Genomic DNA, 21,657 nt, shown 5'->3' on the forward strand with positions numbered 1-21,657 from the left:
AGGGGCAGAGAGAGAGGGAGACACAGAATCGGAAACAGGCTCCAGGCTCTGAGCCATCAGCCCAGAGCCCGATGCGGGGCTCGAACTCGCGGACCGCGAGATCGCGACCTGGCTGAAGTCGGACGCTTAACCGACTGCGCCACCCAGGCGCCCCCCTCGTCACGTTCTTAAAGTTAAGTCAAAGTTCAGTAAACCTGCTAATACTTTGGGATCTTAGATAAAAGTAAAGAGATACAAACCAAGTGATTTTGATACAGTCAGAAAATGATTAAATGAACTTTAGTAAAGATGACAGGTATATGAATTAAGTTCCTATATAATTTTAACTATGAAATAGTGTTAAGTGCCCAATGATCACATACAATTCTATTACAGCAATGACTGTAAGAGAAACCAGAATTAATAAACAATCTAACATGTGTAATGGTATATAAGCCAAAATTTTAAAATTATATATGTATATTAAAATTTATAGGGCAAAATAAACTTCTGGTCCTCAGAAGAAAAAAAAAAAAACTGTGACCTCAACTTATCTCTGACATTTCCTACCATATAGAAGGCTATTTCCTGTGTCTAGACTAGAAGGTAGATGGATGAAAAGTAAGAAAGGAGAGATACTAGAGTGATCATCATTTTCCTTTCCATACCTAAGCCAGGAGCCAGCAGACAGTGACTGTTGATGTAACACTTTAGTTACTTGGAGAATCATTACTAAGGGCAGGATGGAAAAAAAAAATATGTGTGGTGATAATAAGGGTACTTTGCCTGATTTTACAATCAAAATAATGCAGGAGAAACATGAAATAAGAAGGAAGATATAGTAGTGGCCCATAACATCCTGGAACTATGATTTATCAGAGTGTTTAAGAAATACCATCCATAGTGCAAGGTGGCCTCAGCAAGGAAGATGAAACAAGACTTTCATTGCCAATGAAGTGCTCAAAAGCATTCAGGGGCACCTGTGTGGTTCAGTCAGTTCAGCGTCCAACTCTTGATTTCCTTTGGCTTGGGTTATGATCTCACAGTTCCATGGGTTTGAGCCTGGAGCCTGTTTGGGATTCTCCTTCTTTATCTGCCTCTCCACTGCTCGGGCTCTCTCTGTCTCTCTCAAAATAAATGAATGAATGAATGAATGAATGAATGAATGAATAAATAAATAAATAAATAAATAAATAAATAAATAAAATAAACGTGAAAAGGGGTGCCTGGGTGGCTCAGTCAGTTAAGTATCAAACTTCAGCTCAGGTCATGATCTCATAGCTCCTGAGTTTGAGCCCTAAGTCAGGCTCTGGGCCGACAGCTCAGACCCTGGAGCCTGCTTTGGATTCTGTGTCTCCCTCTCTCTCTGCCCCTCCCCCACTCACACTCTGTCTCTCAAAAAATAAATAAAAACATTAAAAAACTTTTAATAAAAAATTAAAAATGTATTATAAAAAAATAAGCTTAAAGAAGTGTTCAGAATAAAAGGCTTGGTTAGTTAGAGTAGGATTAATGACATCATCTTTTCCTCACCAACAAATTCCAATGCCAAACTGGAAAATTATATTTCTACTCAGGTCACCAGGAGGCAAAGACTCTTCAAGCATCTAATAATCAGGGGTGGGAGGTGTGTCTAATCCTCATGATAACCACAAACTGTCAGATTGCTAGATAGGTCAACAACTGCTGAGTTTAGCTAGGTCTGAAGCATGGATAGCAAAGCTATCCAAGTTAAAAGGTACTGGAGAATTCAGCTATTCACACCTGAATTAAAATATTGTGAACCTTACAAAAACTCCAATCAAACTTAAATTTAATAATTGAATTATTTACATCTTTACATTTTCTCATTAATTTTGTGTCTTTGAAAAGACTCTAATTTATGTAAAAATATGGAAAAAGGTATGATTAATCAATCTCCCTGACAGTCTCCCAAATACTATTTTCTCTTGTGACTAAATTCACTAACTCACATTTCTATTAGGTAAAGCAAAAATGTTAACCATATTAGTTAAATGAAACCAGTGTGTGACCATTGCCCCTCTTCAGGTCGTTTGGCCCCTCTACTTACAACTACCCACCTCTTGTCTGGAGCCGATTGATAGATCTACCAACACAAATAAACAAAACTTAATAAATCCTATTTAGAAACAGAATTGGTGATATCTAAATATAATATGGTTCTAAGTTCTACTCCTTTGAAAATTTAATTGTGCTATTTCCCTCACCAGAGAATATTTTTATAATCTTGGGTTGGGGAACTAGAATAGTGTTCTCAGTGTAACACCAAGGTGAAAAATCACAAAGAAAAAATGGACTGGTTTGACTCCATGAAAATTTAAATCATCTATGAAAAAAAAAACATAAAAAAATTTAAATGACTAATTAAAAACAACAGTAGCAACAAAGGGTTAACATCTTTCATACAAGATGGGCTCTTTTTTTTTTATTTTTTATTTTTTTTCAACGTTTTTATTTATTTTTGGGACAGAGAGAGACAGAGCATGAACGGGGGAGGGGCAGAGAGAGAGGGAGACACAGAATCAGAAACAGGCTCCAGGCTCTGAGCCATCAGCCCAGAGCCCGACGCGGGGCTCGAACTCACGGACCGCGAGATCGTGACCTGGCTGAAGTCGGACGCTTAACCGACTGCGCCACCCAGGCGCCCCCAAGATGGGCTCTTAAAAACTCAAAAAAATTGCACAAAGCCCATAAATAGGCAATTCACACAAAAAAATACACATAACCAATAGACATATGGAAAGATGCATATATGCACATTTCTATAAAAGAAAAACAAGAATTTAAAAAAGAGTGAGATACCTGTTTTGCCTCTTAGGTGAGGAAAATAGGAAAAGCTGATTATCTCTGGCGTGAATGAAGAATCTAGAACATCATGCACTATTTTTTGCAGGGCAAATTGTTATAAGAATTTTGGAGAATAGACAATATGCACCAAAATGTTAATTTTGCACCAAAAGTATTAATTCTCTAGCCTATAAATTTCATTTAAGAATTTATCCTAAGGAAGGAATATCATTACACACATGTATATTAAAAGAATATTCAATATGGCATTGTTTATATTATGCAAAAGTTGTAAATAATCTGAACTTAAATAGGATGTTGATTAATTCAATACTTACATGTATCAGATAAGAACATATCTATAGCTGTGTGGAAAAAATACCAGAAAAATAGATACAGTATGATTCTATTTATGATACTCCAAATTTAACATGCACATTTTTTCACATTCGTAAAATTAAAATGCATCTTACAATTGACAGCATCTTGGGGCGCCTGAGTGGTTCAGTGGCTTAAGCGTCTGACTTCGCCTAGGTCATGATCTCCCGGTTCATGAGTTCAAGCCCTGCGTCAGGCTCTGTATCGACAGCACAGAGCCTGAAGCATGCTTTGGATTCTGTGTCTCCCTCTCTCTCTGCCCCTCCCCCACTCATGCTCTCTCTCTCTCTCTCTCTCTCTCTCTCTCTCTCTCTCTTTCTCAAAGACAAATAAACATTAGGGCACCTGGGTGGCTCAGTTGGTTAGGTGTCCAACTTCGGCTCAGGTCTGATCTCACAGCTCGTAAGTTCGAGCCCCGCGTCGGGCTCTGTGCTGACAGCTCAAAGCCTGGATCCTGCTTCGGATTCTGTGTCTCCCTCTCTCTGTCCCTCCCCTGCTCAAACTCTGTCTCTCTCTCTCAAAAATAAATAAACATTCAAAATAACTGTAATTAAAAAAAACAATTGATGGGGCGCCTGGGTGGCGCAGTCGGTTAAGCGTCCGACTTCAGCCAGGTCACGATCTCGTGGTCCGTGAGTTCGAGCCCCGCGTCGGGCTCTGGGCTGATGGCTCGGAGCCTGGAGCCTGTTTCCGATTCTGTGTCTCCCTCTCTCTCTGCCCCTCCCCCGTTCATGCTCTGTCTCTCTGTGTCCCAAAAATAAATAAACGTTGAAAAAAAAAAAAAAAAAAACAAAAAAAAATTGACAACATCTTACATTCAATGAAATGTATCATTATTTATAAATTTAATAATCTGGAAGTCTTTATTCCAAACCAATATGCATAGTTACCTGTGGAGAATGTCTTACTAGAGGGTTTTATTTTCTATTCTGATGTTGATCTCATTTTTTATAATCAGCTACATCTTAGGATTTATTCCATAATAACAATAAAATTATTCCCATTTTGCTGTTCTAAAAGGTTTTTAAATCCCAATAACCAATCTTTTGTTTTTTGGAAAAAGTTATTTTGATCCATGACAGATACCAAAAAATAGTATTTTTTTTTAATTTTTTAAGGTACTTGACCAAACTTATGTGTGCACATTCTTATGAATTTCAGTGACATCAATTCTTAATTTGGCTAAAAAGTAGACTTTGTCATATTTTCCTTCTTATACAAATAACAAAATACAAAAAGAATAGCTCCTTTTTAAAACGATTGCATACTAACAGTTTAAAAATACTACAGGGGCGCCTGGGGGGTTCAGTCAGTTAAGCATCAGACTTTGGGTCAGGTCATGATCTCATGGTTTGTGAGTTCTGTGCTGACAGCTCAGAGCCTGCAGTCTGCTTTGGATTCTGTGTCTCTCTCCTCCTCACCCACTAGTGCTCTATCTTTGTCTGTCTCTCAAAAATAAATAAACATTTATTTATTTATTTATTTATTTATTTATTTATTTATTTTTATTTTAATGTTTATTCTTTTTTAAAAAAAATTTTTTTTTTCAACGTTTATTTATTTTTGGGACAGAGAGAGACAGAGCATGAACGGGGTTGGGGCAGAGAGAGAGGGAGACACAGAATCGGAAACAGCCTCCAGGCTCTGAGCCATCAGCCCAGAGCCCAACGCGGGGCTCGAACTCACGGACCGCGAGATCGTGACCTGGCTGAAGTCGGACGCTTAACCGACTGCGCCACCCAGGCGCCCCTTTAATGTTTATTCTTGAGAGAGAGAGAAAGAGACATAGATAGCATAAGCAGGGGAGGGACAGAGAGAGAGGGACACACAGAGTCCGAAGCAGGCTCCAGTTTCTGAGCTGTTAGCACAGAGCCTGATGCGGGGCTCGAACTTGCAAGCTGTGAGATCATGACCTGAGCCGAAGTTGGACACTTAACCAACTGAGCCACCCAGGCGCCCCCTAAAAAATAAATAAACATTTAAAAAAATGTTTTTAAATACTACAGACTAGGGGCAGAAGCATCTGACTCTTGATTTCATTCAGCTCAGGTCATGATCCCAGGGTTGTGGGATTCTCTCTCATAGGGCCCCTGGGTGGCTCACCTGGTTAAGCGTCTGTTGATTTCGGCTTAGGTCATGATTTCATGGGTCATTAGTATGAGCCCCGAATTGGACTCTGTGCTGACAGCCTGTTTGGGATTCTCTCTCTCCTTCTATCTGCAACCCTGCCCCTCTCAAAATAAATAAACTTAAAAAAAAAAAGAAAAGATTCTCTCTCTCTCTCTTCCCCCTTTGGCCCTCTCCCTGGCTTGCTCTCTCGGTCTCTCTCTCTCAAATAATAATAATAATAATAATCATACAGACTAAAAAGCATTTTAAGGAAAAACACTTTCATTAAGTATCTAGAAATTAAATACATCATGTTAAAGAGCTCAAACTGAGTAATATGAGTCCTCATAGAGGACATGTGCATATGTGAGTTAAAAATAAAGAACTACTTCTTTTTTTTTTTTTTTTTTTTTTTTAGCGTTTATTTATTTTTGAGACAGAGAGAGACAAAGCATGAATGGGGGAGGGCCAGAGAGAGGGAGACACAGAATCTGAAATGGGCTCCAGGCTCTGAGCTGTCAGCACAGAGCCGGACGCGGGGCTCAAACTCAAGGACCGCGAGATCATGACCTGGGCCGAAGTTGGCCGCTTAACCGACTGAGCCACCCAGGCGCCCCAGAACTACTTCTTCAAAGCAATCGTCAATAGAGTTTTACATTTAGCAATGAATTTACTAAAAAGGAAGTATAACCTAGAGTCTAAAATATAATCTTTTATAAAACCATAAAATATGGCAGATTATCTTTTAATACAGAAAAGTGAAATACTGATATAAATGCCACAAATTAAAAGAAAATAATATATATATAGTGTATATATAGTGTGTATATATATATGACTACATAAAAATTAAAATTTTCTTTTTTTTTTTTTTTCAACGTTTATTTATTTTTTGGGGACAGAGAGAGACAGAGCATGAACGGGGGAGGGGCAGAGACAGAGAGACACAGAATCGGAAACAGGCTCCAGGCTCTGAGCCATCAGCCCAGAGCCTGACGCGGGGCTCAAACTCACAGACCGCGAGATCGTGACCTGGCTGAAGTCGGACGCTTAACCGACTGCGCCACCCAGGCGCCCCAGAAAAAAAATTAAAATTTTCTATGGCAGCTTAAATACCATAAACAAAGTTTAAAAATAAAAAATCAAGAAAAAATTGCAACATATGTAACAAAGTCCTCATTATACAAAGAGCTCCTACAAACAAGAAAAAATACAAGCACACCAATAGAAAAATAAGGCTGGAAACTCACAGAAGAAACAATAAGCATGACCTATACAAACATATGGAAAATATGTTCTTTTTGGCCTATCCAATTGGAAAATACTTTTAAAAGATTGATAAAACCTAATAACCTAATTTTGGTGATAGTGTGAGGATACCAACATTCTAATTCAGTATTTATAGTGATATACACTAATACACACTTTCTGTAGCACAATCTGGAAATAGTGTTCTTCCAATACATATTTCATGAATACTTATATATCTAGCATTGTTGTAGATGCTGAGAACATGATAAAGAATGAAACAGACAAAAGAGGAGACAGGAAATTACTGAACAAATAAATGAACAAATCAATGTGTTTAAAATGTACCTACCCATTGAACTGACAATTTCACTTCTAGGAATTTGTTCTAAGAGTAGAACAAAACAAGTGCACAAATGTTTGACCAAATATGTTATTTGCAGAGGTGCCCGAGTAGCTCAGTCAGTTAAGCATCTGACTCTTGATTTTGGCTCGGGTCATGATCTCATCATAGTCCAGCCCAGTGGGTGTCAGGCTCTGTGCTGGGCCTCGTGCCTGCCTAAGATTCTTTCTCTCCCTCTCCCTGTACTTCTCCCTGCTTGTGCTTTCTCTCTCTAAAAAAAGAAAGAAAAGAAAGGAAGAAAGAAAGAAAGAAAGAAAGAAAGAAAGAAAGAAAGAAAGAAAGAAAGAAAGAAAGAAAGAAAGAAGTAAAAACAAATATGTTATTTGCAGAGCTGTCTGTAATAGCAGAAAACTGGAAATACATAAATATTCATAATTATGGCATTGTTTAAATCAATAAATTATGTTCTATCCATATAGTGCAATATTATGCAACCCTTAAGAATGATGACCTAGTTTTTATATGTATTGTTTTGAAAGATAGTGGTGATAAATTTTATAATGCAAATGCAACCAACAGAAGATTGATCCATTTAAAATGCATGTATGTTCACCTAAAAGAAAATCTGTTTACAATGGTTTTCTCTGGTTTCTCTGGTTTTATGCATTCCTCTACTACCTAAATATCTTACAATAAGCATACATTTTATGAGAGAAAAATCATAGATATTGATGTTTTAAAAAATACATTATATAATCTTTATTGAGTCCACAAAGTATATACCACCAGTATATTTGAAATTGTCAGCATTATGACACATCTTAGTCATATTTTCTTCAGATTACAGCTTTCCGTAAGATGTTATCTAGCTATTGTTCTCTATTAAATTTTTCATTAATTCTTTTTTTAAACTTCCCTTAAGAACATTTTTTGTATATCAACTTTACATCTTTTTAGACTATCTTTGTTTCAAATTAAAATATGCACAAACACTTAATTGCTCAGCATAATACCAAACACTTTAATCCACAGGCTCTGTACTTTGGAACAGATGATTATGAAAATGGTTCTGCAGAGTTGAGAAACACCAGAGGTGTCAGAAAATAAAGATGGATTACAAAAAAGCTCTGGAAAAAAAGTGTAACTTGCAGCGTGCGATGGCATTGAAAACAGTAAGTGTATTTACATGTGCATTGTATTTGCGTGCATATACACATACTTGAATCCTACAGATAGAGTTCATGAGTACTTGCAAGTAATCAAACCTGTTACACAAATGCTTCATCTGCATCCACAAAAGGGAGCTACATTTGCCTTCACCTTATCTTCAGGAAACCAGCATTTAACCCATCTACAAAGGGATTCAGTGTCGGCCAGGCTCCACTCTGGCACCTGCTTTGGAGATGGGCTATTTTTGGCAAAGGTGCAAAGTACAAGGGTACAGGAAGCCCTAGCCCGAGAAGTGAGCCAACGAAGGCGCTTGAGGCACTTGCTTCAGCACCAAGGACACGGGCAACGCCAATCAAAGTCCTTTAAGGCAGAATTGCCAGCGGAAACCGCCTCTCTCCAGTCGCCCCCAGCCCACTCCGCCCAGTGCGTCACTATCCCCGGACCCTCAATCGTCACCCGGAGGCAGTCTTTCCGTCTCGCTCTTCGCCAAACCCCGCGAAAGCCTGGATGGAGATGCAGGGCCCCACTCGCCCCAACACGAGTCTCCTTCCGGCTGGACCGCACAACCCTTCCATCCTCTTCCTCCTCCCAAAAGAGGCCGAACGGGCGCAGTGTGGAAATTCTTCAGCGCCCAGAGGCCGGTCAGGGAGGGTTCGTGGTTCCCTCCCCGGAGCTGAGGAAGCTGAACGGGCTTACCCTGCTCCTCTAGCCAGCACACCTGGCCATAGCCCGCCCTTCCTCCAACTTCTCCTTGCCTTCGCCTTTCGTTGTGGAAAAATTTCTACAAGCCATCTATTCTCCACGAAAATTTCAACCCATATGGACTGGCATTCCAGAATCACACACATAAGAGAAGAAAGAAAACTACCAATTCTTGGCTGTTTCTAAAACCATTCAGCATTTTTTAAAGTTTGGGTTTGAAACTGATCTCATGACGCCACAGCGACTCACTTGGGTGGGCTCCTGGGCCAGAGGAAAGCAACTACCCTAGCCTTTATCATGGAGGTTGGGGAAGGGCCCAATAGGTGCGACGGTGGCAGAACACGGGGGGCTCAGGGGCCCTAGCTGACGCTGACCCCGGCTGACCCGGTGTCCCGGTTCTCCAGGAGAGCAGTGAGGGGACCGCGGCCTTTCTGACGTCCAACAGAGCCCCATACGAAGGTTGCGAAGGAGGGCGGGGTGCCTCGCCCTGGGCCCCGCCCAACCCCAAAAGAGGGGCTCTGCCCCCTAGGTACCATGGCTAAAAGTGGGTGTATGGGGTTCGGGGTCGGCTCTCACTCCTTTCGGGTGGGGCGGCCTGGCAGGCAGCGTCAAGGTGCAAATCTGCCGCTGCCGCCTGGCTCCGGGCCCGGTTACCTTCGTTTCACTGCGAAGAAGGGGCGCGCGGCGCTCCGGCCCGGATGCCCGCTACAGCGCGCCTAGTCCAGCCTCTAGGACGGCTGTGTCCGCCGCGCGCTTCGCCAGGAAAAAACGTGGCCAGGGCCGCTGAGGCCGCCAGGCGGGGCGTGGAGAGGGGCGCCGCGGTGCGGACACTGCGCCTGCGCTCTCTGCTGCCCACTCCCCCGCCCCCAACGCGGCCAGGACCCGAGCTGAAGACCGCCGGACGCCCAGGATTTGTGCCTGAGCTGCGCGACTTCCCCTACCCGCGCGTTGGGAGGGTCCAAGGCGCCGGGAAACTGCCTGCCCCGGACCCCTTTAGCCCACGCCCTTGGAGACGGCAGGATTGAAGCAATCGCTCGTCAGCTGGGATGACGTGGTCTTCTGGAAGGGGGCAGGGAGGCAGCCTCGGTCCATTTCCACCCATCTGTTTGTGTTTAAAAGTAGCTAGTCGATGCCTCGGTATTTAAAAATATGTCTAGCATCGGTAAATCGTGGTCGGGAAAGGGCTTTGGGCATCCCTGAGTCCACCTGGCATTTTACCGATGAGATCTCTGACATAGGGTCTTGACACTGCTGAGCTGGTTCCTGGACTCACGTTTATACATCCCATCCCGTGCGAAATGAATATAGTCTCTTGGAAACAGACCTAGTCATAAAAGCAATGGTCTAGATGGGTCAAGAGGACAGGCAGGAAGGCCGTTACTACCCTAGGCCAGGCAACAAAGAATGTGGACTGAACCAAGGTGCTAGCTGTGGGAAAAGACAGAACGTGACTGCTGGTTTTTCTTCTGTCTCCCCAGATCCACTCTCCGTCCTGCTCTGTGGACGGAGCCCAGCTCCAGGGCTGACCTTTATGAACTACATCAGTTGTTGTTCAATAGCTTTCACTTGGTCTTGGCCAATGGGAGGCATCTGCGGGACATCACAGGGCAGGATAGTATTCAGGACCGCTCCCCATCTCCCCAGAGGGCCCTTCTGTTAGCAGTGGCTGTATTCTTTTTCTGAAAGCCATTACTCCAATCCTGTGGCCCTCTCCTACAGTTCTCTCTGGATCTGGTTATCACTCACTGCCCCTGCCCCTTCAGGAATGGGGCTAGTAATAGCTCAGAGAGGTTTCCTTTAACCTTTCCCACACATTTAAAAGTCCCTTCCTTAGGGGCGTCTGGGTGGCTCAGTTGGTTAAGCGACCGATTTAGGCTCAGGTCATGATCTTGCAGTTTGTGAGTTTCAGTCCTGTGTCGGGCTCTGTGCTGACAGCTTAGAGCCTGGAGCCTACTTCAGACTCTGTTCTCCCCCTCTCTCTACCCCTCCCCTGCTCACGCTCTGTGTGTGTCTTTAAATAATAAATAAACGTTAAGAAAATTTTTTTAAAGTCTCCTCCTTAAATTCTCAACTACCCATGGGTGTGGCATGACATCTTTTTCTTACCATTCCAGGGCACTATAATTGATTTTATACTTCACTGTGGTTGGTAAGATTCATGAGAAAACAAAACAAAACAAAAACAAAAAATGTTAAAGAAAAATGTGTTTTTTAAAAGGTGAGATGTCTCCCACAGTCATCTTGACAGTTTTTTGGGCTTCAGGCAGCCATCATGCTAGGTGGTCTCCCCAATGGGTCCCCCAGTGTGAGGGCACCAAAGACAATTTGACTAGACCCAAGAAAGGAATTCAGACCACTCATAACCAATGTGTTCATGAAGAAGCTGGGGATCATCTGACTGTCCAGCATAATAGAACTTTTGGATGCCTCTTGATGTGAAGAGACAATCCAGATCTTTATGGAGCAAGTGCTGGTGCTCTCCCAACTGCAGCTGAGTTGCTTTTGAATGAGTCAATATTCTTAGGACACTTAAAAGAGTCCCGGGCACAGTGTCTGAAAAATGTGTTTATGAAGGAGCTGCTGAGTGAGGCAATTGTCAATGAGAGTATCTGGCTGTTTCTGTAGAAAACCCAAAGAATGCTCCCAAAGAGGGGAGAAATAAAAAGCAATAGAGTAACAGTCATTACATTGCCCCTAGCACTCCATATCAGGTTGGCCTAAATCCAGGGCCTGATCATTTCTCTGGCTTTTAAAAGCAATCAAATTGGTTTAACTAGTTTCTTTCCCCCACTCCCCTTCAAAAAACACAGACAAAACAAAAAAGGCACTATTGTCACAAAACTTACCCAAAGAGAAAGAACCCCAGGAGTAGCTGTTTGCAAACAGAATTAACACCCAAGTAAACACACTATTTGTAATATAGTGAATATAGTGAATATTATAGTGAACATTATAGTGAATATAAATGACACCAGAATAGAAAATTTAACATGTATTTTCAGCCTTTCACCCTTTCAAAGAGAAAGGATCCTTTGTTGTTCAGAAAACAGCCTGGACATTAATTGCACTGATCTAGATAAGGAGAAGAGGTACAAAAGCAAAGAAGCCTCAGAAGGCTAGACCAATCTACAAAACTCAGCTAGATTTTATGTTTCTCTTGGAAGAAGGGGAAGGGAGGAAAAGAGCCAGGAAAGTTTTGAGTCTTGGAGTGAGAAAAACGAGGATGTAGAGTGAGCCAAGTTTAGGAGAGAAGATTTCTGAGAGATTTGAGAGGGTAAAACTAGGTATTTAAAATAGCTGCCTTTCTGAATGACGCTGAAAGATACTGAGAAACAAGGGAAAGGATTTTTAGATGTTTCTTTATATGTAACAAATTGATTTCTTTTCTGCATTGAGGGATTTTTCTTGCAAGTGTCAAAAACTCAAACTCAAACTGACTTAAGAAAAGGAATATTTGTAGCTTAATATTTGAAAATTACGTATCTGTATAGATAGCTTCAGTTATGGCCAAAACCAGAGGGCAAACAGTGTCATCAGGATATGGTCTCTATTCTCTTTGACTTCAAAGAGTTTATTCACATTTAGTGATTTCTTCCCACCTTCCCACCTTTCCCCAGTGTTCAATTTATGCCATCCTTATAGATAACAATTCAAGTAGAAACAGAGCATTTACCTCCAAGTAATTCCAACAAAGTCTTGGAATTATGTCTCATTAGCATTCTGGATCATATACCCAACCATATGCCTTAGTCTGAGCACAAAGAATGGAGGAGAGCTCATTCTCCAAAGGAAAATCAAGGTTCTGTTATCAGAAGAAATCATATAGTGACGGGCAGGTGAAAAAGGACATGTTTACTACAGGTATTTCTCAAAGAAACTTCAGTTAAGATCTATATTGCTTTTCAATTTTTTTTATACTGGACTAGTGTTTCTTTTGAAACACTAGCTAGTTGACATGAGCAGCAAATCAGCTTAAATGTTCTTTTGACCTAAAAAATAAAGTGAAATGTCTTGCCATTCCTATACAAAGAGGTACCAGAAAAGATTTTTTTAATGTATTTTGTTCTGAGTTTCCATACACACATAGCCTTTATTTAAGTACAGAGGTCACAGTGCCAGGATGGCTCAATAGGTTGGCATCTGACTCGATTTTGGCTCAGGTTATGATCTCATAGTTTGTGGTATTGAGCCCTGTGTAAGGCTCTGTGCTGACAGCGCAGAGCCTGCTTGGGATACTCTCTCTCTCCCTTTCTCTCTGTTCCTCCTTCATGCTCTCTCTCATTCCCTCTCAAAATAAATAAATAAGCATTTTTAAAAATAGTAAAATAAAACAAGTGAAGAGGTCCTTTTTCTAGTCCCAGAAACAATTCAGATCCCTCAAAGTCCAAAGAAGTTTCTAGAGTTTCTGATTACCGTTGTAGAAATACTTGCTTCTCCCATCAGCACCACTACTTCAATCTTGCAATCAGACACAAATCTCAGTACTTATAGCACTCTGGGCTAAACAACTAAGATTTGGTTTGTATACCCACGCAGGAAGGCACACAGTAAAACCACATTTAAGGTGCATTCAGACTTTTATCAGCCTCAAGTACCTGGCACATAACCACACATCTTGAAATAAGTGAGGCAACTTAACTGTCACAACGTATAAGCACTTGCCTTAGTCTTCAATTTATATATAAAATTGGGGCACCTGAGTGGCTCATTTGGTTAAGTGTCTGGCTTTTGACTTGGGCTCAGGTCATGATCTCACAGTTCGTGGGTTCGAGCCCCATGTCAGACTCTGTGCTCAGAGTGCAGAGCCTGTTTGGGATTCTCTCTCTCCTTCTCTCTCTCTGCCCCCACCCTGCTCGTGTGTGCTCTCTGTCTCTCTCTCAAAATAAATAAATAAACTTTTAAAAATTATGTATAAAATAATACATATCTGTTTTCCCCAATCAATTCTTTCTTCATCATCATTTACTAATCTACTACCATATTTGTTCACTTTACCACTTATTAGATCTGTGCTTTAGATTCTTTATCAGGTAAGGGGGATAATAGCAACTACCACATGGGGGTATTGTGTAGATTAAACTCATATATGCAAAAGACTTAGGACAGTATCTGGCACCAATAAGCACTAAGTAAATGTTTGCTATTATGATAACAGAGGCCAAAAAGTAAATCCCTCTAGATATGTAAAATGAGTGGAAAAGTTTAGATGGAGATTATGTCTAAAGAACATGCTGTATAAAGAGAGTAGTTGCTAATTCGGCTTCAGAAACCATAATGAAATGTAAATTCAGTGTTAAAAGATTTTGAGATTTTTTTAAACAGGGGTAGAAACCTTGATTTTTTTGTGTGTGAAAATTTCTGATTATTAAAAATGCAAATACATTCATGATAAAAACACCCAACAAACTAGGAATAGGAAGAACTATCTGAACATAATAAGGACCATATATGAAAAACCCAAAGTTAACATTATACTCAATGGTGAAAGACTTTTCCTCAGGAATAAGACAAGAATGCCCACTGTTACCTCTTCTATTCAACATAATACTACAAGTTTTAGCCAGAGCAATTAGGCAAGAAAAAGAAACAGCATCCAAATTGGAAAGGAAGAAATAAAATTATCTCTGTTCATAGACAACATGAGTTTCTATGTATAAAACCCTAAATATTCTACCAAAGGGAACTGTTAGAACTAATAAATGCATTCAGCAAAATTGAAGGACACAAAACCAATGCTTAACAATCAGTTGCATTTCTATATACTAACAATGAACAATCTAAAAAGGAAATTAAGAAATAATTATATTTACAATAACATCAAAAAGAATGAAATGCTTGGGGCGCCTGGGTGACTCAGTCCGTTAAGCTTCTGACTTCAGCTCAGGTCATGATCTCACGGTCCGGTCCGTGAGTTCAAGCCCCGCATCGGGCTCTGTGCTGACCGCTCAGAGCCTGGAGCCTGTTTCGGATTCTGTGTCTCCCTCTCTCTCTGAACCTCCCCCATTCGTGCTCTGTCTCTCTCTGTCTCAAAAATAAATAAATGTTAAAAAAAAATTAAAAAAAAAAAGAATGAAATGCTTAAGAATAAACTTAACAACAGAGACAAAAAACTTGCACACTGAAAATTATAAAACATCACTGAAAGAAATTACAGACAAAAATAAGTGGAAATACATCCCATGTTCACAGACTATAAGACTTAAATTAGTAAGATGTCAGTACAACCCAAAGTGATCTACAAATTCAATGCAATCCCTATCAAAATCCCAAAGATGTTTTTGCAGAAACAGAAAATTCCATCCTAAAGTTCATATGGAAACTTAAGATATCCTGAATAACCAAAACAATCTTGAAAAAGAAGAACAAAATTGGAAATCTCACATATCCTAATTTCAAAACTTACCACAAAGCTACAGTAACCAAAACAGTGTGGTAGTAGCATAAGGGAGACCTACAAACCAAGAGAGTAAGATAGAGAGCCCAGAAATAAACTCTTTTTTTTTTTTTTTAACGTTTATTTATTTTTGGGACAGAGAGAGACAGAGCATGAACGGGGGAGGGGCAGAGAGAGAGGGAGACACAGAATCGGAAACAGGCTCCAGGCTCCGAGCCATCAGCCCAGAGCCCGACGCGGGGCTCGAACTCATGGACCGCGAGATCGTGACCTGGCTGAAGTCGGACGCTTAACCGACTGCGCCACCCAGGCGCCCCGAAATAAACTCTTACATACATGGTCAAGAAAACAGTGCCAAGATCATGCAATGGGGAAAGGACATCTTTTTAACAAATGATGTTGAGAAAACTGGATATCCACTAGCAAATAAATGACATTAAACCATGTGCAAAATTAACTCAAAATTGGTGAAAGACCTGAATATAAGAGCCAAAACTCTTAGAAGAAAACATAGGGCAAAAACTTTATCACATTGGATTTGACATTGATTTCTTAGATGACCAAAGAAACAAATCAAAATTAAATGTCTTTTATGCATCAAAATAAACTGTCAATAGAGTGAACCAAAACAACTCATGGAATGGAAGAAAATATTTACAAATAATTTATCTCAGAAAGGTTTTTAATTCAACAACAGCTAAAAAAAACTGATAAATTATCAAAAGACTCGAGTAGATGCTTTTTCAAAGAAGGTATACAAATGGCCAATATGCACATGGAAAAATGTTCAGTATCACTAATCATTAAGAAAATGCAAATCAAAACCATAATGAGATACCACTTCACAACAATTAGTTATAAAAAACAAAACAAACATACAAAAGAAAATAGCCAGTATTGCCAAGGATGTGGAGAAATTGAAACCCTTGTGCATTGCTAGTAGGAATGTAAAGTGGAACAGCCACTATGGAAAGTAGTGTGGCAATTACCCAAAAAATTAAAAATGAATTACCATATGATCCAGCAATTCTACTTGTTGGTACATACCCAAAAGAAACGAAAGCAGGGACCTGAACAAATATTTATACCCTTATGTTCATAGCAGCACTATTCACAATAGCCAAAAGGTAGAAGCAAATATGTAGTGACAGATGAATGAATCAACCAAATGTGATACATACATATAATGGAATATTGTTCAGCCCTAAAAAGGAAGGAAATTCTGACCCATGCTACAACATGGATGAACTCTAAGGACATTAGGCCAAGTAAAATAAACCAGTCACAAAGGACAAATTTTTAAAAAATGTTTATTTATTTTGAGAGAGAGAGAGTGTGAGTAAGCAGGGAAGGGGGAGAAAGAGAGAGGGAGAGAGAGAATCCTAGGCAGGCTCTCTGCACTATCAGTGCAGAGCCCAATGCAGGGCTCAAACCCATGAACCATGAAATCATGACCTGAGCAGAAACCAAGAGTCAGGCACTTAACTGACTGAGCCATCCAGGTGCCTCACAAAGGACAAATATTGCATGAATCTACTTACATAAGGTCCTTAGTCAAATTCATAGACACTATTTCAGAATGGCAGCATCAGGGGCAGGATGGGTGGGAAAATTGGGACTTAATATTTAATGGGTATAGAATTTCAGTTGGGAAAGGTAAAAAGTTCTGGAAATAGAGTGTTGATGATTGCACAACAATGTAAGTATACTTAATGCCAAACAAAAAATTAAAAATCACAGGTTCCAACCCTAGTGGGAGGCTGGAGACCTTTCCTCTGAGAATAAAGAGGAATGTTCCCTGAAGAAGACAAATCTGAAGGTCTACTCTGGGGGACATCAGGCACAGCTGAGGATAGGGAGATCCGTATGGAAAACAGAAGGATGTGAATGTTTACACCGTGAATATTGAAACCACCCGCCCTCTTCTCCCTCTCAGCCCCCAGAAGACTGGGAGCCAGGTCTGTACTGTCCCGGAGACTAGAAGATCTTTCTCTTATTATTCTGACAAGCTCAAGAGAAAGACTTCAAATTCTGACATAGGGATTTGCTAATCAGTTGGCGCTACTAGACCACTGTACAGTGAAATCCACAACTGACAAGCCCCAATTCATGTTCTTAGAGTTTCCAGTCAGCTTTTTATGGCCCATCCTTAAATATGAGTGGAAGCCAAAGATCACCACACATCTAAGGAAAGCCTCAGATAGATCAAAAGAAACAAACACATAAAGATAACTTAGAGGAAACAGAGCCTATCCAGGGAAGAAAAAAAAAAAGTTTTTGATTATCAAATTTCTCAGATATATTACATCATTAAAATAAGAAAAAGATGTATTTATAAGCTTTTTTATTTTTGAGAGAGAGAAAGAGAGAGAGAGCACGAGTGGTAGAGGGAGAGAGACAATCCAAAGCAGGCTCCATGTTGGGTGTGGATTCCCACATGGGGCTCAATCCCATGAACCCAAGATCACGATCTGAGCTGAAACCAAGAGTCAGACACTCCACCAACCGAGCCACCTAGATGCCCCAGAAAGGAAGTTTTTACAAAAAGGTAAAGGGTGTATTTGTAGAAAAGGAGCCTTAAAATTTTAAATGCGATAGTACAAATGTTTTAAAAACTTAAAAAGATTGAAAGAGCCAGTCTCTCATGATACGGAAGCAAAAGGACAGTAAGATGGAATGTTGGTAAGAAAAGATAAGAAAATTAGAAGGTCAAAAAACCTGAAAAGGTAAGAAGATTAAAATACCTGCTCAGGAAATCCAACATCCAAATAAAAAGTCCAGAAAGAGAGAACAGAGAACACAGAGGGAAGGAAATAATTCTTTTTTTTTTAAGTTTATTTATTTATTCTGAGAGAGAGAGAGTGTGTGTGCACATGTGAGTCAATGGGGAAGGAGCAGAGAGAGAGAGGGAGAGAGGCTCCCAAGCAGGCTCTGTGTTGTCAACAAGGAGCCTGACCCCAGGGCTCGATCTCATGAACCATGAGATCATGATCTGAGTTGAAATTAAGAGTCAGATGCTTAACTGACTGAGCACTCCTCCTCCAGGCACCCTGGGAAGGAAATAATTCTTGAAATAATTCAGGATAATATCCTACTTTACAAAGTGAAAGGGCCTATAAAGTACCCAGCACAGTACTCTAAAATAGACCCACATCAAGGCATATCTTAGTGAAATTTCAGAACTCTGGGAACAAACAGAACATCTTGTATATTCTAGAAAGAAAATAAACAAAAAATTTTAAATAGGCCATATTAAAAAAAAATCAGGAATCAGAATTCTTGGGCTTCTTAACAAAGCCCCTGTGATGTGCTCAGAGATTCCAACCAAATTTTCACTCTTAAATAGTTAAAAACACAGATGTGAGTTAAAGACAGAAGCCAAAGGAAAACTGTAAATGATGATAGCAGAAGACTGAGTCCAATCTAAAAGTCTAAAACTCCCTCTCCTCTCCACTACTCCCTGAGAAGCCACAGGGATGGATGGAGCAAGAGCCAAAAACCTGCCTGGAAGCCTTCCCCTTACTCTTCCCTTAGGCTCCACCTCTGCAATAACCACTCTTCTGCACTCATTGCCCCATTCCCTCCCTCTCTCTCTCTCTCTCTCTCTCTCTCTCTCTCTCTCTGTCACACTGCCTTGACTTGAGGGCTTCAATCATGCTACTTTTCTTGATAGCAAACATTGTTAATTATGGCTCTACCAAGGAAATAGGCAAAGATCCCAAGAGCTCAGGCCTTGACAGCAGGGAGCTGCACTTCTTTGTGGACAAAGAATCAGGCTAGATTTAGTGACAAATTCTAAATTGGTATAAGACTTTCCCATTTCCTTGAAGCATAATGCTTCATTGATTGCAAGCTGAGTCATATATTGAGCCTGCTTCTCACACTGTCAGCGGGAAGTGTAATTCCTGAATGACTCCCAGCAGACATTTATAGATTTTTCAGTCTGTTGAGTTATAAAAGACACCCAAAGTCTTTTTTTTCCTGAAGACCTTTAAATAAATTTTGATCTCAACAGTTAAGTCATTGAACATAATTATATGCAACACACTGGGAGTAATCTGCATAGAAGCAAGGGTTGAAGTAATGAGGACAGAAAAAATATCAAGTATGTGTGTACAGAAACAAGAGAGCTGAGGACTAGAGTTTCACCTTCCAATTTGCTCTTGTTTGAGACAGAAGGAGGAAATAACCATCCACAGAAAGAGAGGGGGCAAAGATGGGAATAAGAACCTGGTTAGCTTACCAGGACAGAAATTAAAGAGATTACCTGAAGAAACAGTAGTGGGCAGAATAAAATATGCTGAGGAGACCAAGAAGGGATGTAGCAGACCTAGTCAGTGCCCTATCCAGATAGTTTCAGGTCTTATAGTTACATGATAGGACTCCTGATTCCAATTGTCTAAGGGCCTTTGGCTGCTTAGTATCAAGCCAGAAACACTGGGGGAATTGATGCTTCTCTGTCCTCATTCCAATACAGCAACTCTCAACCAATGACTGACTAGAGTAGATGTATAAACACCCCAGATCCCACATCTCTTACGATAACTTTGGGCTTATGCTCTATGCCAATTCTTAGAGTGCCCATGCAAGATTTAGTTTTAGTTACTCACAGTGGTTACTGACTTGATAGAGCACCATTTATTTTGGCTTCCTTCCTTTTTCTTTCTCACTTCCCTACACTTCTGCTGGTACTTCCTGGCATCATCTCCACATGACTGGAATAAGAAACGGCCATTGATAAAACAGCATGAAGGTCCTTGAAAGATCAAGATCAGTAGAATACGATAGACAGAAGCCATACTGCTGGATTCTAAGGGGATGGCTGGAATGAGGAATTGGAGACAAAAATAGAAAACAACTCGTTCCAGAATTTTAGCATGTAGACAAGGGAAGGAAATGGAGAAATTATTAATGGGGCAATGGGATTGGGGGGAAAATGTGTTTGCATCTATCTAGGAGAGATCCAAAGCATATTTTTTAAACATTAAACTCTGGGACCATTTATGTCTTTCTGGAAGCTCCCCTCCCTTTCTAGGTTCACTTTCCACCTTTCTTCTGTTTTTATCATCTCTGGCTAGCTCCTCTTCTTCTTTGCCCAGATTTAAGTGTTTGTTTTTCTAAGGATTCTGCACCTGGTCCTCTCCTCATCTCTTGCTACATCCTCTGTCTGGTAATTTAATCCTCTTCTATGACTTGAACATCCACCTATAGAGTATTGATTTCCTAAACTTGTATCTTTAACCCAGACCCCTTTCCTGGGCTCCAGACCCATGTACTTAACAGCTTACTTTAAAATTATTCCTATTGGACACCTGGGTGGCTCAGTTGGTTGAACATCTCACTTCGGCTCAGATCATGATCTCAAGGTTCATGGATTTGAGCCCCATGTCGGGCTCTGTGCTGACATCTTGGAACCTGGAGCTTGCTTCAGATTCTGTATTTCCTTCTCCCTCTCTCTCTCCCTGCCCCTCCCCCACATGTGCTCTCTCTCTCTCTCTCAAAAACAAATATACATTAAAAAAATGAAAAAAATTATTCCTATCTATCCAGAAGACACCTCAAATTAATCACGCAAAAATTGAACTTGCCATCTTCCCCTCAAATCATTTTTTATTTGTATTTCATTGGTGGATGTACTACCTTTTATCTAGTTACTTATATCAGAAAAGTGGGACTCATCATGAACCCCGCTCTGTCTCTGATCAATCAAATCGGTCATTAAGTTGAATAAGTCCTTTCCTTTTCTTCGACATCTCCCAAGACTACTGATTCCTTCCATCTCCACTGTTCCTGCCTGAGTTCAGGCCATTATCATCTCTTGCATGGACCATATTGATCTCCTAAGTAGTCTCACTGTCTCATTGCTTTTAGTCTTGGTGTGTGTGTGTGTGTGTGTGTGTGTGTGTGTGTGTGACAGAGAGAGAGAGAGAGAGAGAGAGAGAGAGAGATCTTTAGATGGATGAGAGGTGTTCATGGTCAGAGTTGGGGAAAATTGTGCTAAGGACACAGCCTGAAAAATATCAGACTTCTGGGTCCATTTGCATTTCCCTTTCAGTAGATTCAAAATAAGAATCTGCCCATGATCACCAAAGATAATGACTCCATTGGAATCTTTTCCTGGGGTTAGCCCCTGTGAATCAGGGTAGAGATAGGAAAGACATACCCTGGTATTTTGCATCTATTGGTAACAGCCACCCAGCAGAGGGCCCAAGATTAAGAAGTAGAGCTGAATGAGGGTCATGATACAGACACAGAAAGCTCAAGGTATAGGAACCCTTCTAAGACAAACATCTTCGAGTTTAAGGCAAAGGCCAACATGGCAAGACACAAGAAGAGGATTTCTTTCTCTTAGGAAATTCTTATTTACAAATTTTGCTCTGGACTGGGGAGGCAGATATTCCCATCCCAGCTCCCACACAGGTCAGCAATAACATCTCCTAAGACAGTGGTCTTCAACTGGAGGCACGTGCTGCCCTAGAGGCCCATGAAGAATTTCCAAGGGGTTCAAAGGCAAGATGATTCTAAG

The 21,657-nt window shown here is 40.6% G+C and overlaps 1 protein-coding gene across 4 annotated transcripts in view; it reads right to left on the reverse strand.

Moving 5' to 3' along the window:
* The window catches only part of SLC35G2 (solute carrier family 35 member G2), a 48,669-nt gene extending 38,034 nt beyond the window's left edge, over window positions 1–10,635 (reverse strand). The window contains exons 1-2 of one of the 4 annotated variants that reach the window (XR_006718710.1): window positions 9,392–10,635; window positions 7,096–7,136 (exon numbers count right to left, since the gene is read on the reverse strand). The gene's annotated coding sequence lies outside the window, so the exon portion shown is untranslated. Of the gene's footprint in view, window positions 1–6,874; window positions 7,035–7,095; window positions 7,137–9,313; window positions 9,336–9,391 lie in introns of those variants that run through there. The other 3 variants (XM_045503546.1, XM_045503548.1, XM_045503547.1) reach the window with 3 other exon arrangements.
* Window positions 10,636–21,657: the final 11,022 nt, after the last annotated feature.

The sequence above is a fragment of the Leopardus geoffroyi genome, chromosome C2, assembly GCF_018350155.1.
Source record: "Leopardus geoffroyi isolate Oge1 chromosome C2, O.geoffroyi_Oge1_pat1.0, whole genome shotgun sequence".
NCBI lineage: Eukaryota > Metazoa > Chordata > Mammalia > Carnivora > Felidae > Leopardus > Leopardus geoffroyi.